Consider the following 14,954-nt stretch of genomic DNA (forward strand, 5'->3'; position numbering starts at 1 on the left):
AACTGCATCTTGGATCGATCGAAGTGGTCTGACTCCTCCGGATAATGACAAGGCTGGGATATTTTCAAGATATTTATGGGGAAAAAGACAAAAGTGGTTGGTAGGCGTACAGCTGTGGATAAGATCAATCATTTGAATAGGGTTCGATCGATCGAAGGTGATGTTAGATCGATCGAACTTTGAATTTCAGCAAAGGCCAAGGTTGGATCTATCGAGAAGTGCTGTGATCGATCATAGATGTTCGATCGATCGAACTTTAAGTTGGATCGATTGAACTTTAAGTTGGATCGATTGAACTTTTCAGCTGCACAACTTGATTCCTTTTTGCTCCTTTCTTTCTCCACTTTGCTCCCTCCTTTGGTTTGTCTCAGGATTGCTTCAATTAAGCTCTTATTTGGCTGAGTTAGCTCAATTTTGGGATTGGTGCCTGAAAATATAAATAACACGTAATAAGTCTAAAACGGCAAAGTAAGATAGATAAAGGTACTAGAATGCTTAAGCTTAACGGGTTTAAATGCGTACTTTTCAGTGCTCATCACACCCCCAAACTTAAATATTGCTAGTCCCTAGCAATGAACTAAGAAGTAAAGGAATGAAATAAACAACTATACAAGTATAAACTGGAAAGCAAGTAAAATGATAACACCATTTTCGTAGGGAACACGATTGCATTTAACATATGCAACAAGTCTTTTAAACCCCTAGGTTACCCCTAGTGGATGAGTAAAGTCTCGTGAGGGTTTCCAGAAATGGTACCCACAAACATTAAGCTCATTCTTTCAAAAAAGGCACCAATATTGCAAACAAGCATTAGGAGAAAACTACCTCAAGTATGCAATTTTTCAACCGTTTCTAAGCAATCTCCCAAAATTTCAATATCAAGCAAGCAAGTATGGTCCTCCACATATCAAGAAAATGATCATGAAAATCGAAACAAGTCTAGAATCCATGTGAGAGGTCCGGCATCAAGTGTGTTGCTATCTTAGCCAACTAGAGAAGTAATCACATCCTTACCCTCAAACTAGCACACAAATCTAGTACCGATCATCAAGATAAGAGAGTGGACATTTTATTAAAGCTTTATTGTTCTAGGTGCACTTATTCTTTTCACTCATTTTCTTCTTTTTTTTTTATTTTTTTTTATTGAGGATCAAAGATGGAAATATTGTGCAATGTGTTGATCTCTTAAGTTTTCTAGAAGATTCATGTAGCGAGCTTTAAGTCAATGACTCCCAAACCAGATGGCTTTAGGGCATTAGGTGTTAAGACACCCCAACGGACTTACAAACTCAAATCAACTGGGCTACAAATCAAGACAACAACCATCTAATCATTTCCCACTTCTCGCCTTTTGGGAGAAGTCCTCACTTTTATTACTTTTGCAACTTCTTCTCTTCTTCTTCTTCTTCTTCTTTTTTTTTTTTTTTTTTTTTTTCAATTATTAACCTAGAGTTTGGGTCCACCTTTCGGCACGAGAAGTTCACTGCTTAATGAGGCAAGAATCCCGGCTACTCAATGAAAAGGGGTTGTTATCCACCTTTATCAAGAATGAAAGTTTTCAATACACTACTAGCCCAATTGGGATATAACCAATTCAATAATCAACAAAGCATGTACCCCACAATTGAATGCTAGCGTGCGTTGGTGCTAGTGTAGAATCCTAGAATGAATCTCAAAACAATCACAAATTCAGGATGATGTGGACCACAAATGCAAGCAAGATATCAATCTTTTGAAAAATTTACTCCTAAATGGCATTCAAAAGGCATACAAGGAGTATTGGACTCTCAAGTCAAGCAATTTTTAAATTTTAAGTAATATAGTCCTCAAAAGATCAAAATCATAGCTAGAAATGGACCAAGTATAGAAATATCCCTCAAATACACAAGACATGCTCAAAATTTGAATTTTAAAGTAACACTGAAACATACACCAATACCCCTAAACTTAAACTGTACATTGTCCTCAATGTGTGAAGAGAACAAAGGAAAGAGTATACCAGTGCTGTAGACATGAATGATCGGGATAGAAGTATCCAAAGTGGGTGGCATGGCCCCCCCAAACTTGGGATAAACTATGGTCCTGAAAAGTTTGCACTCGGATAAACTCATTAGATAACAAGATAGGATAATCAGTACACAGTGGACATGCAAGTGTAAAATGGGATAAAAGATAGAGAATAGAGAGAGAGAGGTGTAAGATTGGTCCTGAAAAATTGGGCAGCACTCTCTCACTGAAGTCACCGTGGTGTACCTGATGGAGTCAAACATACAAATATGAGATACTAAGAGACATCCATAATCAAAAAGCAATATATAGAGAATATAAAGTGCATGTACATCAATAAAATAATAAAGCCGACAAACCGGCCGCAAAGTATAATACAGTAACAGTGACAGTATAATACAGATCCAGAATAAAAGAAATGAAAGTATAAAACAACTGGAAGTGGAGTCTCAGGAGGCCTGATCGTGAAGATCTGCAGTGGCTGGAGGTGCAGGTGCGGGTGCAGGTGCAGGGAGTCGGCTGGAGAGATCGGCAAAGCAAGCCATGACATCCGCCCTGAAAGAGGTGTACTCAGCTCGATAGGCAGTGATGTCGGCTCACATGGCTGCTACGTCCTCCTTCAGTGTCTGCAAGCGTGCTCCGAATCCGGGAGTGGGAACTAGAGACTCAAGCAGAGATGCCTCTGAAGAAGACTCCCGAACTCGCTCCTGAGCAGGGGCTCGATCACTGGTATCATCGGCATCAGCATCATCTGCAGCATCGGTATACTTCTCCGCAAGTCGCTCCAGGTCAATGTCCATGCGATCGGCAGCCGGACCGACTGGTGCGTCGTCCGCTGCGATATCTGCTGCTGCTGGAGGTGCCGGCTGTGCCTGGGTTGCCTCCTCCTCCTCTAGTTTAGCTGCTGCCTCTACAGCTGGCTCCTGAAGACTCTGAATAAGAGCATTGTAGCTCTTCTTCCAGTCGCTCCTCCCATAGAAGCTGGACCGTGCAAGGGGCTCTTCATCTGGGGGTACTCTGTAGCGCTGGTCAAGAAGGATTTGCCTGATGAGGTGTCCGAAGGGCAGGACCTTGGACCGCTTAGGGTCCTCCCTGGAAAAGAAAGAATCATACAGCAACCTCATCACGCTCCAGATGAGGGCTGGGAGAGATACCCAGCAACCCGTGTAAAAAGCGTAAAGAGCTGTCAAGTAGTCATGACGCCTCTGGATCTTGTGGCCCGCCATGTAAATGTTCTAGAAGAGAACTGTGTCGATGAACCAGAGGTCATCAGGCAAGAAGGTCCTGGTGGCGAATGTCTGACCACCGGCATGATGGCCTGTCAAGGAGACAGCTATGTCAGAAAATGAAGGCCTATGCAGCCTCGGGTATGTCTCTGCAAGCTCAGGTGGACACCGGTGTGGGCACTGGCAAGCACGGGCCAGAGTGTCAACTGTGATGACAATCTCGTGGCCGTCCACTGTAGTGATTATCTCCGCGGTAGATCGTGGCGAGGGCCGGAGATGCTGAAAGAATAGTCGCACCAGTCGTGGGTATACAAGGTCGGTGACTGGGGCAAGGATGGCTGAGAGGCCCCGCTGCATGATATCTTGATAGCCAGACCGGGTTAGGATAGACTCGGAGAAATACGCAGTATCGAAGTACGACTCCTGAGCCACGGTCATGGCTGCATATCTCGGTAGCAACTGGTCACGGCGCTGAGCCGGTAGAGGTGGTTGCGGTGATGGCGTAGCAGCAGCATCTGCCTGATGGCGCGCAGGAGAAGGTGATGGTGTGAAGGCTGGAGCAGCCTGGGATGTAGATGGCATGTGGTCAGCTTCCTCCTCAGCCTCGTGGGATGGGGACTGAGGGGGAGTAGCCTGTACGGGCTCCTCCTGAGCATGAGATGGCTCTGCAACCATCTCTATCCTGGGCCGTATATGTCTGCGGGGTCGCTGTGGCCCCGAAGATCTCTTGGCTGTACTCTTGTACCGCGGAGGCATGATCTGTAAAAAGACAAGAAAATTTCAATATATAAGTCAGTGCCAGATATATAAGAATTTAAGTACATAATAGAAACATGTATGTCAAATAAGATAGACAAAATATGGATGACATGAATCTATGATAATAATGAAAAGTGAGTCATGCTAAGCAATGTAGGTATGAAATGCATCCAATGTGGAATATCACAGGCATTGTGCATATAAAGATAGCATGAAGACGACACAAGATGAATGGAGTGTGTATGTGTGATCTTTGAAAGTTCGATCGATCGAACTTTAAGTTCGATCGATCACCGAAAATTTTCGATTGATCGAAGTGAAAAATATTCAAAAGTTGGATCGATCGAAGTGAATTGGATCAATCCAACACTTGGATCGATCGAAGCATGAAAGTGCACAAGATTGGATCGATCGAAGGTAGTGAAATGAAGTTCACTACTTCGATCGATCGAAGCACAAGTTCGATCGATCGAACTGCGCGAATGCCGAATTTGAAAAGTCGCAGATCTGTGAGATCTAGAGTACGGGGCCCACACAAACGTGTTTGTGGGCCCATCTACACATCAAACATCCAATCCTCAACACCCAAACACTCCCCAAATGCCACAAATCACATCACAATCCCTAATTTGGTTCGGCCGAATGGATATGTATATGTATATCATGTAACAGGAAATTCAAGCTTCAATAATGGACGATTTACACATTTATAACATGATTCAACATAGAAAATCAATAACATGCATCGATTAAACTTTTAAATCAAGAAATGGCTCGCGGTTTACCTCAAAACCGAGAGGGATGAGATGAGAGAGAGAGGGCGAAGCCGCGGTGAAAATAAGGCTCTACCTTGCCGGAGTTGGCTTGCCGGAGATAAGGAAGATGATTGGAATGGAGGTTGGCCGGATTGAGTTTGAGATTGAGAGAGAGGGAGACTTAGGGTTAGGGTTTGTTTCGAAGTTGGATCGATCCAAGTGTATCGATCCAACTCGGTTTTATTTAAAAAAAAACACGATATGCAGAGTTCGATCGATCAAACATTAAGTTCGATCGATCGAACCTAGGTCTCCACTCAAAATTTTTTTTTTTTTTTTTTTTTTTTTTTGAATTTTGAAAAATCAAAGGAAATTAAATTAATGAGATGCAAATTTCGATCGATCGAAGAGGATAAAGAATGTACAAGTTTAAGGGCTCAAAGTTGACACGTGCTGGAACCTTGGATCGATCGAACTTGGAATTCGATCGATCGAACATGAAAAATTTTGGAGATCCCGAGAGCATGCATTTTGGAATTTGGATGCAGGTCCAAATTTTTTCTAAGTGTTGGGACTCATGATCGATCGAACCACGTGTTGGATCGATCGAACCACATGTTGGATCGATCGAAAGATAGTTCGATCGATCGAAATGGTTTACGATCGATCGAACTTTTAAAAATTTGGAGATCCCGAGAGCATGCATTTTGGAACTTGGATGCAGGTCCAAAATTTTTCTAAGTGTTGGGTGCAAAATGAGAGCTAGATCGATTGAGTCCATAGTTGGATCGATCGAACCAATGTTCGATCGATCGAACAAAAACTTGGATCGATCGAAATTATGCCTAAATGCTCAAAATGACTTGAATGCTCATGCAATCCCTTACTCAGTTCCTTCCAATGTATATGAACCACAAAAACAGTATCTAGACTTCGCAAGAATCAAAATGCAAGATAGAAATGAGGGAGGAATAGGGTTTTGACATCCTACGAGTTTCGGTGCTAGTCTTTAACGTCTCTAGCAAGACCTAGGGTTCTTTTAACCCGGATCAAAGATCTTGCAATGCATCCCCTCTTTTTTGGGATGAGAGATGTTTTGAGTCACTCCCAACAAATGGTTCTTGGAAGAACTTGTTGGGGTAAACTCAAAAGACGTCTTGAGTTCTTTGTCAAAACTTTCCTTGGGCTTCCACGCCCTTTCACAACAAGAGTTCGAAATCACTTTTCTTGCATGCAATGCTGAAGATGAAGATGAAGGCTTTGAAACATTGTTCATACACAAAAGCTCATTCCTTTCACAAGCAAGATCATGATATTCCTCTACTACATTAACCTCTTCCTCATATTTGTCAAATGGATTGGGTGTGCGGTTAAAGATGTTCAACTTCACTCTCATGTGCCCAAAAGAAATCTTCATTATCCCCGTCCTACAATTTATGTTGGCATTTGAGGTTGCCAAGAAAGGACGGCCAAGGATAATCGGAATTTGGTTCTTTGGATTGGGCACCGGTTCCGTGTCAATGACGACAAAGTCAACTGGGAAGAAGAACTTATCAATCTTAATCAACACATCCTCAATTATCCCCCTAGGCTTCTTAATGGATCGGTCGGCAAGTTGTAAAACCACCGACGTCAGTTTCAATTCACTTAGGCCCAATTTGACATAAACCGAATAGGGAAGAAGGTTAACACTAGCCCCTAAGTCAAGAAGTGCCCGGTTGATGACATGTTCACCAATGATACAAGATGTTGTAGGTGCACCGGGGTCCTTAAACTTTGGCGAAGTGTTGTGTTGTAGAATGGAACTCACTTGTTCGGTTAAGACCACTTTCTTTGATGTTTGGTTCTTGTTCTTCCGCTTTTGGGTGCATAAGTCCTTCAAGAATTTGGCATAAGTCGGAATTTGCTTAATTGCATCCAAAAGTGGAAGATTGACTGTGACTTGCCTAAACATATCCATTATCTCATTGTTCTTGGTCTTTTGCCTTTCTCTTGAAATGGACCCTTTCAGGGCGTCCGGAAATGGAGCTTTTTCAAAAACTCTTTCAGCATTTTCTTTCAAAGAATTCTCAGCATTAGACTTGTTTAATTCATTGGATTTCAAATCACTTTTCAAAGAAGAATCATGAATAACATTTTTCAAAGAACTTTTCTCAAACACATTTTTCAACACTGTTTTCAATGAATCTCTTTGGAAATCATCTTTCAACTCACAATTTGAGGGTTTCTCATTCTCAAGATCATACACATGCAATGAAGGAGGAATAGTGTGAACGGGACGGGTGACAACTTGAGGTTGTACCGGTTCACTCTCTTCATTAGGCATTCTAACTTGATTGTCTACTACCCTACCACTTCTCAAGGTTGTTACCGCATTGACATGCTCAACATTATGCCCTTCCAATGAGGATTTAGTTTCTACAACACATTATTGTTTGATTGGGGCATTCATGTGCATCTTTCCCTTCTCTCTAGCATTAAGTGTTTCAGCTATTTGCCCTACTTGGGTTTCTAACTTGGCAATTGATTGAGAATGAGAATGCAACAATTGAGTATTTGCTTCTAGAGTGCCCAAAGCATTTAAAACCTTTTCCTCAAAAGCGGAACCTCTAGAATTTCCTTGAGAATATGATTGGTTAGGAAAATGAGAATTAACAAATTGATTTCCTTGTGAGTTATATGGTCTTGAACCTTGGGATCCTTGGTTTTGAAGTGGAGGTGGAATGTATTTCCCTTGAAAACCGCATTGGGAAGAGTTTGAGCCCTCCCCTTGGTTTTTCTAAGAAAAATTAGGATGATTCCTCCAACCGGGATTGTAATGGTTACCATAAGGATTGTTCCCTTGGTTCACAAATGTTGCATTAACTTGCTTAATGGGTTCATTTTGAATTTGTCCATGAGGAAAATTAGAAGTAGAATGAAGAACACTAGAACAAGTCATACATGATTCATTTTGAGTTCTAGGAGAATGGTTAGGAAAAGAAGACACTTGATTCGCCAAGTTTTAATTGATCAATTGATCAAACTTTTGAGATAAAGACTTCATCTCGGCGGTAATATCATTTAAGTGGTCAACTTGATGCAAGCCAACACTCTTCTTACCTTGAGAATTTCTACCATTCCTAGATGACAATGTTCTATGCAAAGAGTTTTCACTCATGCTCTCATAAAGACGTCACACGTCTTCCTCTTGCCGGTCTATATAAGAACCTCCCATTGAAGCATCAACCATGCCTTTATAATTGTCCGATAAGCGTTCAAAAAAGAATTGGACCAATTGCCATTTAGGCATGTCATGGTGAGGACACTTCCTAAGCAATTCATTGAAGCGTTCCCATGCCTCGTGGAAAGTTTCTCCTTCCCCATGTGTGAATTCTCTAATGGCGGTTCTCATAGCATTGGTCTTAGAAACCGGATAGTACTTTTTCAAAAATTCTTGTTGCATTTCTGCCCAAGAAGTTATAGAAAAAGGCCTAAGATTGTTAAACCAATACTTCGCCTTATCTTTAAGGGTGAATGGAAAAAGTTTCAGCCTTAAAACTTCTTCCGGCATGTCCATGTATCGAACGGTAGAACAAACTTTAAGAAACTCATCCAAATACTTGTAAGGTTCTTCACTAGGAAATCCATGAAAGTTAGGTAGCATTTGGATAGTTTGTGCTTTAATCTCATAATGGTGTGCTCTAAATGGTGGCAATTGAATGCATGTGGGTGCATTATACTCATTAGGCACATAGTGATCTCTCAATGCGAGTGGTGGATTAGCAACTTGAGGTGCAACATGGACACCTTAGTTATATTGAGCTTGATTAATGATGGGGGGTTGTGGTGCATACATTGGCCTTGGAATTCCCATTGGAATTTGGTCTTGTTGTTGAGGAGGTTGATGAATGTATGGCCTAGGCATACCTAATGGAACTTGCATATTATCATTTTGCACATTAGGATGAAGGATGCCTTGTTGGTTTATGTGACCAAGGTCTTCAACATGATCATCATTGAGAGCGTCCATTGGTAGATTGGTTCTATGTGAACTTCCTCTTCCCCTTGGATTCCTAATAGTGAATTCTAAATGCAAATCAAGAGGGACAAGAGTAAGTCTCAATGAACGACGACCATGCATGCACAATGCAACACGAATAAGCAACTTTCTCAACAATGCAATTAAACTTCACAACCACAATTTTCAAATGCAATGTATGTCAAATAAATGCCTCCACGTGGGCCCCCGATTTATCTAAGGAGATTGAGTAAGAAGGTCTCACAATAGTCCTTTAGCACTTCAACTCCAAAATTAAAAGCTTAGCTTAGCAATTTTACTTAGCAATTTTTCATTTTAAGCATTTTTCCTTTGCTTTGCTTTGCTCCTTAGCTTGGAATTACTTTGCTAGCTCCTTACTCAATGCACCTAGTCAATGAAGAACAAACTTAATAAGCAATCAAAAACAGAAAATAAAAAGAAAGTAAAGACACGATCAAAAGAGTACTAATCCTAATTGAATTTCACAATTCGACGTTGCCAATTTAAAATCCCCGGCAACGGCGCCAAAAACTAACCGATCCTTTACAAGGGTTGCGATACCAAGTCAAGCTTGAAGAGTTGTGAATTTAGGAGGTGGCCAAGTTTTACATTTATAGAAAGCCACTACTACCGTTCTCTATATAAAATATAGATAGGGCGAGTAGGGATCATCCCAAGGGATTTGATGGTGTATCGAATTGTGAAACTATGGTAATTAGGGTTAGTAGGTCGATTGATCACACAATTGATTGGTTGGTTGATTAAGCTAAATTGAATTCAACTAAATAAAATAATATGAAGTAAACAAGAGAGAGAGGTCTTGGGGTGTAGAGATCACCACCAAGCAATACTTTTCTATACTACTAACAAGTGATCAATTGAGGGTAATGGATGTGTTGCAATATGATAAGAGTGTGTGTGCATTAGGTTGATTCAATTGGCAAGGATGACAAATCAAGCAAGTATTGTCTAAACATCATGTGAAGAGCACAATATATCTAAACAATAGAGCATATATTGTCTAGACAACATGGGGATAGCACAATAGATCAAAACAAGTCATTAATCCTTCATTAAGCTCACAATCCACATACAACACAATATTAGAGGAATATGCCATTTGGACTCACAAGCATGGAACATCAAACATCAAGAATAGATTGTCTTCCCATCTAACATTACACTACCACTACACTAAATCTACACTACTAGCATGAAAATAAAGCTATCTAGACTAGGGGAGAGGCACAAACTATCAAGAATAGGCATAAACCATCAAATTAACCAAAATAACATTCATTAAGCATATCATCTTAATAATCTCTAGATCTATAGCATCAATACACATAGACATGCATCAAAAACACTAAATCTAGGGATAAGCACATGAATATCCTACTCTAGCATACATAGACATATCGATAGAATAGAATAGTCAATTGGAAGCATTAAACCATACAAACCATGAAATAATCAAGATTTATATATACATGAATATCAAGATATATCATATAACACTAATCCCTCAATAATACACAAGATTAGAGTATAGAAAGCATGCTTGGGGCTAACTCTAGCCCTAAGAGGATGTCTAGCCACTCATGGTAGTGATGATCCAACCCTCAAGGGCTAACTCCATGGCTGCTCCTTGTTGGTGAAGATCTCCTCCAATGGTTGCTCTAGCTTCCTCCCTTCTTCCTCTCCAAGAATAGCCTCCAAGATGATTTTCAATGTGTGACAAGATACTTTCTCAAAAAGTGTATCATATTCCTTATATAGGTAGGTCAAATACACCCCATAATGAGCTGTGGTCGTGCAAGGCATATTCCTCAATAATTGGATAAAGGACGGAATAAATGAGCTGGACTTTAACTTTTTCTCGCTGGAGGAAGTTCGATCGATCGAACCTTAACTTGGATTGATCGAAAATGGGTTTGATCGATCGAACTGCATCTTGGATCGATCGAAGTGGTTTGACTCCTCCGGATAATGACAAGGCTGGGATATTTTCAAGATATTTATGGGGAAAAAGACAAAAGTGGTTGGTAGGCGTACGCTGTGGATAAGATCAATCATTTGAATAGGACAAAATAGGGTTCGATCGATCGAAGGTGATGTTGGATCGATCGAACTTTGAATTTCAGCAAAGGCCAAGGTTGGATCTATCGAGAAGTACTGTGATCGATCATAGATGTTCGATCGATCGAACTCTAAGTTGGATCGATCGAACTTTTCAGCTGCACAACTTGATTCCTTTTTGCTCATTTCTTTCTCCACTTTGCTCCCTCATTTGGTTTATCTCAGGATTGCTTCAATTAAGCTCTTATTTGGCTTAGTTAGCTCAATTTTGGGATTAGTGCTTGAAAATATAAATAACACGTAATAAGTCTAAAATGGCAAAGTAAGATAGATAAAGGTACTAGAATGCTTAAGCTTAACGAGTTTAAATGCGCACTTTTCAGTGCTCATCAGTACAACCATTGACTATTGAGGATCTTGTTTTGAGGATTTGTGATCTGGGTGCAGGATAAATTATTTTATTGTTCTAGTGACTCATGATTATGTAGTCGTTGGGAGATTCATTATTTAGTTATCTTGAGGTTAATTAATATAATGATTGCCAATTGGTGTGGTTAATGGTCGTTTGTATGATTGTGTGGTGATGTAGCTGTATATTAGATAGTGAGTGCTTGGTTTGACAGAGATATGTAGATTTGAGTTGGGCTTGATTATGTAATGGACGGGGTTCCTAGTCTGAGGTTTTATGTGTCATATTCGGTGGTTTAGTGACTGTTCTTCTTTTGGGTTTCGGAGTCTTGTGTAATAGTGTAGAGTGGACGGATATCCGTTTTGAGTCGATTATAGTGTAGAGCGTACCATCTGGTCTTCTGTTATGATGTTGTGAGTGATGAGTACCCTCATAGGGTGGTGAACATTGGGTTTTAGTGGCAACGGTGTGTGATTGCCTATTGGAGTCTGGTGTCAAAGGCAATAAGGTTGGTGAGCTCATAGTCTTGCGATTTGGTGAGGTGTTTCTCGAGAAGGTATATGACTATGGGCCTCCTTCTTTAAGAAGGGTAGATTTCGAGGACGAAATCTTTCAAGGAGGGTAGATTGTAATATTTTCGATTTTTATCATTTTTCATTTTTTTTTTTTTTGATTTTTCAAGGGTATTTTTGTCTTTCCTATTTTGCGTACCGGACACCGTAGGGTGTGCTGAGTATGTCAGAGTGTTGATTGAGACAACCCCCTGAGTTCATGACTCTTGAAAATGCCTTGGTTGCCATTTCGGCATTTTTTTTCATTTTTTGGGCCTAGAGGCTGTCCCACTACCGGAGTCGTTGTGTACCGGGATTGTGTCTTGGGTCTATTGCATTTCACACATTAGTACTTGATGTACAATTATGTGGTTATATGTTTAAATGTGTGGTTGTGGTTTGTTTATTGTTTATATATATATATAATATGACAAATTAATTTTTAAAGCCAAGGGACCCACCACTTACCTTTAATATCATGTAATGATCTAAAGGTCATCAGGTGACCATTTTAACACATTCCATTCACGCAGCTTCTCGCCTTCCATATTAGTGTTCGTTTTTTTTTTTTTTTTTTTCCATTTTTTCACCAATTCAACCTTAGATTTAGATCAAGCCTTTGAGAACTTGATTTTGCCACTAAAGGCAAAGTTGTCAAGCTCGTCGTGGGCTTCATTTTGATCTGAGCTGATTTTCAATTGGCCACCCATTGGATTCCGAAAATTTGGGCTGAAATTGGGGTTTTCTACAAAATTTAGGTAGGAGTGTTCTAATACCCATTTTTTTGAGCTTTGTGAGTAAATCTCCTTTAATTGATGTACAAGCATGTTTATACTGTGCTAAATTCTTGAGATGCAATTTATATATTGTGTAACGACCCTAAACTGATGCCAATTTAAAAAAAAAATCGGCATGACTTCTACTAGAAAGGGGCTTACGCCAACCTGCTTAAATGCATAAAAAAATGCAATGGCCTCTCTTGGACCTTCAAAATTTATCTAACCTTTCCGAATTCACGGCAAAGTATACCACATTACATAGATATAACCATTACTAATTTCTCAAAGATATAACATCATCCTCCCATTCAACATAAGCATTTACATAGTCTCAAATTACATCAAAAGTAATCAAGTATTTTAGTTAAGTTACATGGCCATGATTTGCAAAAATGAATACTTTTTTCCACATTTTGTGACTTTACAAAAGATTAACTAATTCGCAAAAGGTGTCAAAATAGATCTCTAGTCCTCTTCATGGTTGAGAGGGATTGGCATCCACTGTTTCCTTTTCCGGCCCCGAAAAATGTTAAATAAAATGGGGTGAGCAATTTGCTCAGTAGGTGGTGCCAAAGACACATCTCTTGTAACCCCGTGAATCCAAATAATGAATAGGACAATAGGGAGTGGGATCATACTAAGCTAGGGGAAATCACAAAATCTAATTTTATTTTATTATTATTATTTTTTTTTTCAAGTTCAAAACAAGCAAATGTCGTGCCATAGATGTAATGCCATGTATGTCATTCCCCATTTTCAAAATCATTCATCACTTTTCAAACTGTTAATATAACCCGTCCGTTGGTGACTCCGTAGCGACACGAGAGAAGGATTGACTACTGTCCCTGACCCTTGGCACCTCGGCGGCGTCATTTGGGGCCCAGCTAGCTTAACCACGCTAAGGTATTTTCACCTAATTTCTCTATGTTACATTAACACACCGGCCCTTTGGTGACTCCGCAGCGACCGGGTTTTCTCAAAATCATTTAATCAAAACTTCTTCCCAAAGTTTCCTATTACAAATTATTCCTATTTTCCTCCCAATGCTCATGCATGGATATATCATGCCATACATGTGTATTCATCATTCTTCAACAATTTTACAACATAAGAAAATTTCTACATCAGAAATTTTCTACATTTTACAACAATTCTACATAAGAAAATTTCATATGCTCTCACATAACATTTCTAGCAAATTAACAACATAACGAGCATAGAAAAATTAACACTTAAACATACTTTCCATCCAAATAAAGTAATACACACAATTACATGCTTCATATACACACAGTAATACACATAATTACATTCTTCATATATACACATTTTTAGCAAGTTAACACCCAATAGACATAAGGAATCAACACCTAGGCATGTTTTCTATGTAAATCAACAAATACACATAGTTGCATGTTTTATATACACAATTAAATCATTTAAGAGACAACCAACTCAAATTAAGCATGCATAACTCAGATAGGTGCAAGAAAGTGGGAATTAGAGACCCCTACCTCAAAAAATGAGAAAACCCCCAAATTGAGCCCTAGAATTTCAAAAATCCTATGGTTGGCCAAATGATGAATTGCTTACATCAATGTGTAGATCTTGATGTGCTCTCCGTTTTGCCGCAAACGGCACCAAAAATCTCCAAATGATTGAGAAGTAATCAAAGATTGAAGTTATGAAATGAAAAAGAAAAATAGAAAAACAGAGAGGAAAAAGGGAAGCAGCCGCGGGGAGAGAGAAAGAAGCTGAGGTCTGGTAATGACCTCTTTGGCTTATTACATAAAATGTAATAAGGTGGGTCCTACTCAATTTAAAATATCTTTTTTTTTTTTTTTTTTTACCACCAATATATATACACACACACACACACACACACATATATATATACATAATAATTCACAACCACACAAAACATATAAAATAAAATAAATGAGGTGCAACTGGACCCAAACAAAACTACCGTACACAACAATTTTGGTAGCGGGTCCCACACGGGACTTTCCGGTCCGGAAAACTGAAAAATGTCGAAATAACAACCTTTACATTTCAAAAAGTCCTAAACTCAATGAAATGCCCCAATCAACTCTCGGACACACCCGGTACACCCCATGGTGTCCGGCACGTAAAATGAGAAAAGATGAAAATACCCTCGAAAAATCTGAAAATTCTAAAAAATGAAAAATGGCAAAAATCGGGAACATTACATATTGTATACATGTTTTTTATTTTTTTTTTTATTTTATTTATTTTATGTTGTAGAAAGTGTGTGATTATGTGATAGCTACCTTGTTGAGATGATACATGTCTAAATGATGTTAATTTAAGTTTTATGTATTTAAGTTATTGGATTTGCAAATTG

The 14,954-nt window shown here is 39.4% G+C and overlaps 1 non-coding gene across 1 annotated transcript; it reads left to right on the forward strand.

Moving 5' to 3' along the window:
* Positions 1 to 8,037: 8,037 nt before the first annotated feature.
* Positions 8,038 to 8,146, forward strand: LOC132310899 (small nucleolar RNA R71). The gene has a single exon (XR_009482739.1). It is a non-coding gene; the product is annotated as a small nucleolar RNA R71 (small nucleolar RNA).
* Positions 8,147 to 14,954: the final 6,808 nt, after the last annotated feature.

This window comes from Cornus florida, unplaced genomic scaffold (genome assembly GCF_030987335.1).
Source record: "Cornus florida cultivar Cherokee Brave unplaced genomic scaffold, ASM3098733v1 CherokeeBrave_3.0.0_Hap2_Chr05, whole genome shotgun sequence".
Classification (NCBI taxonomy): Eukaryota; Viridiplantae; Streptophyta; class Magnoliopsida; order Cornales; family Cornaceae; genus Cornus; species Cornus florida.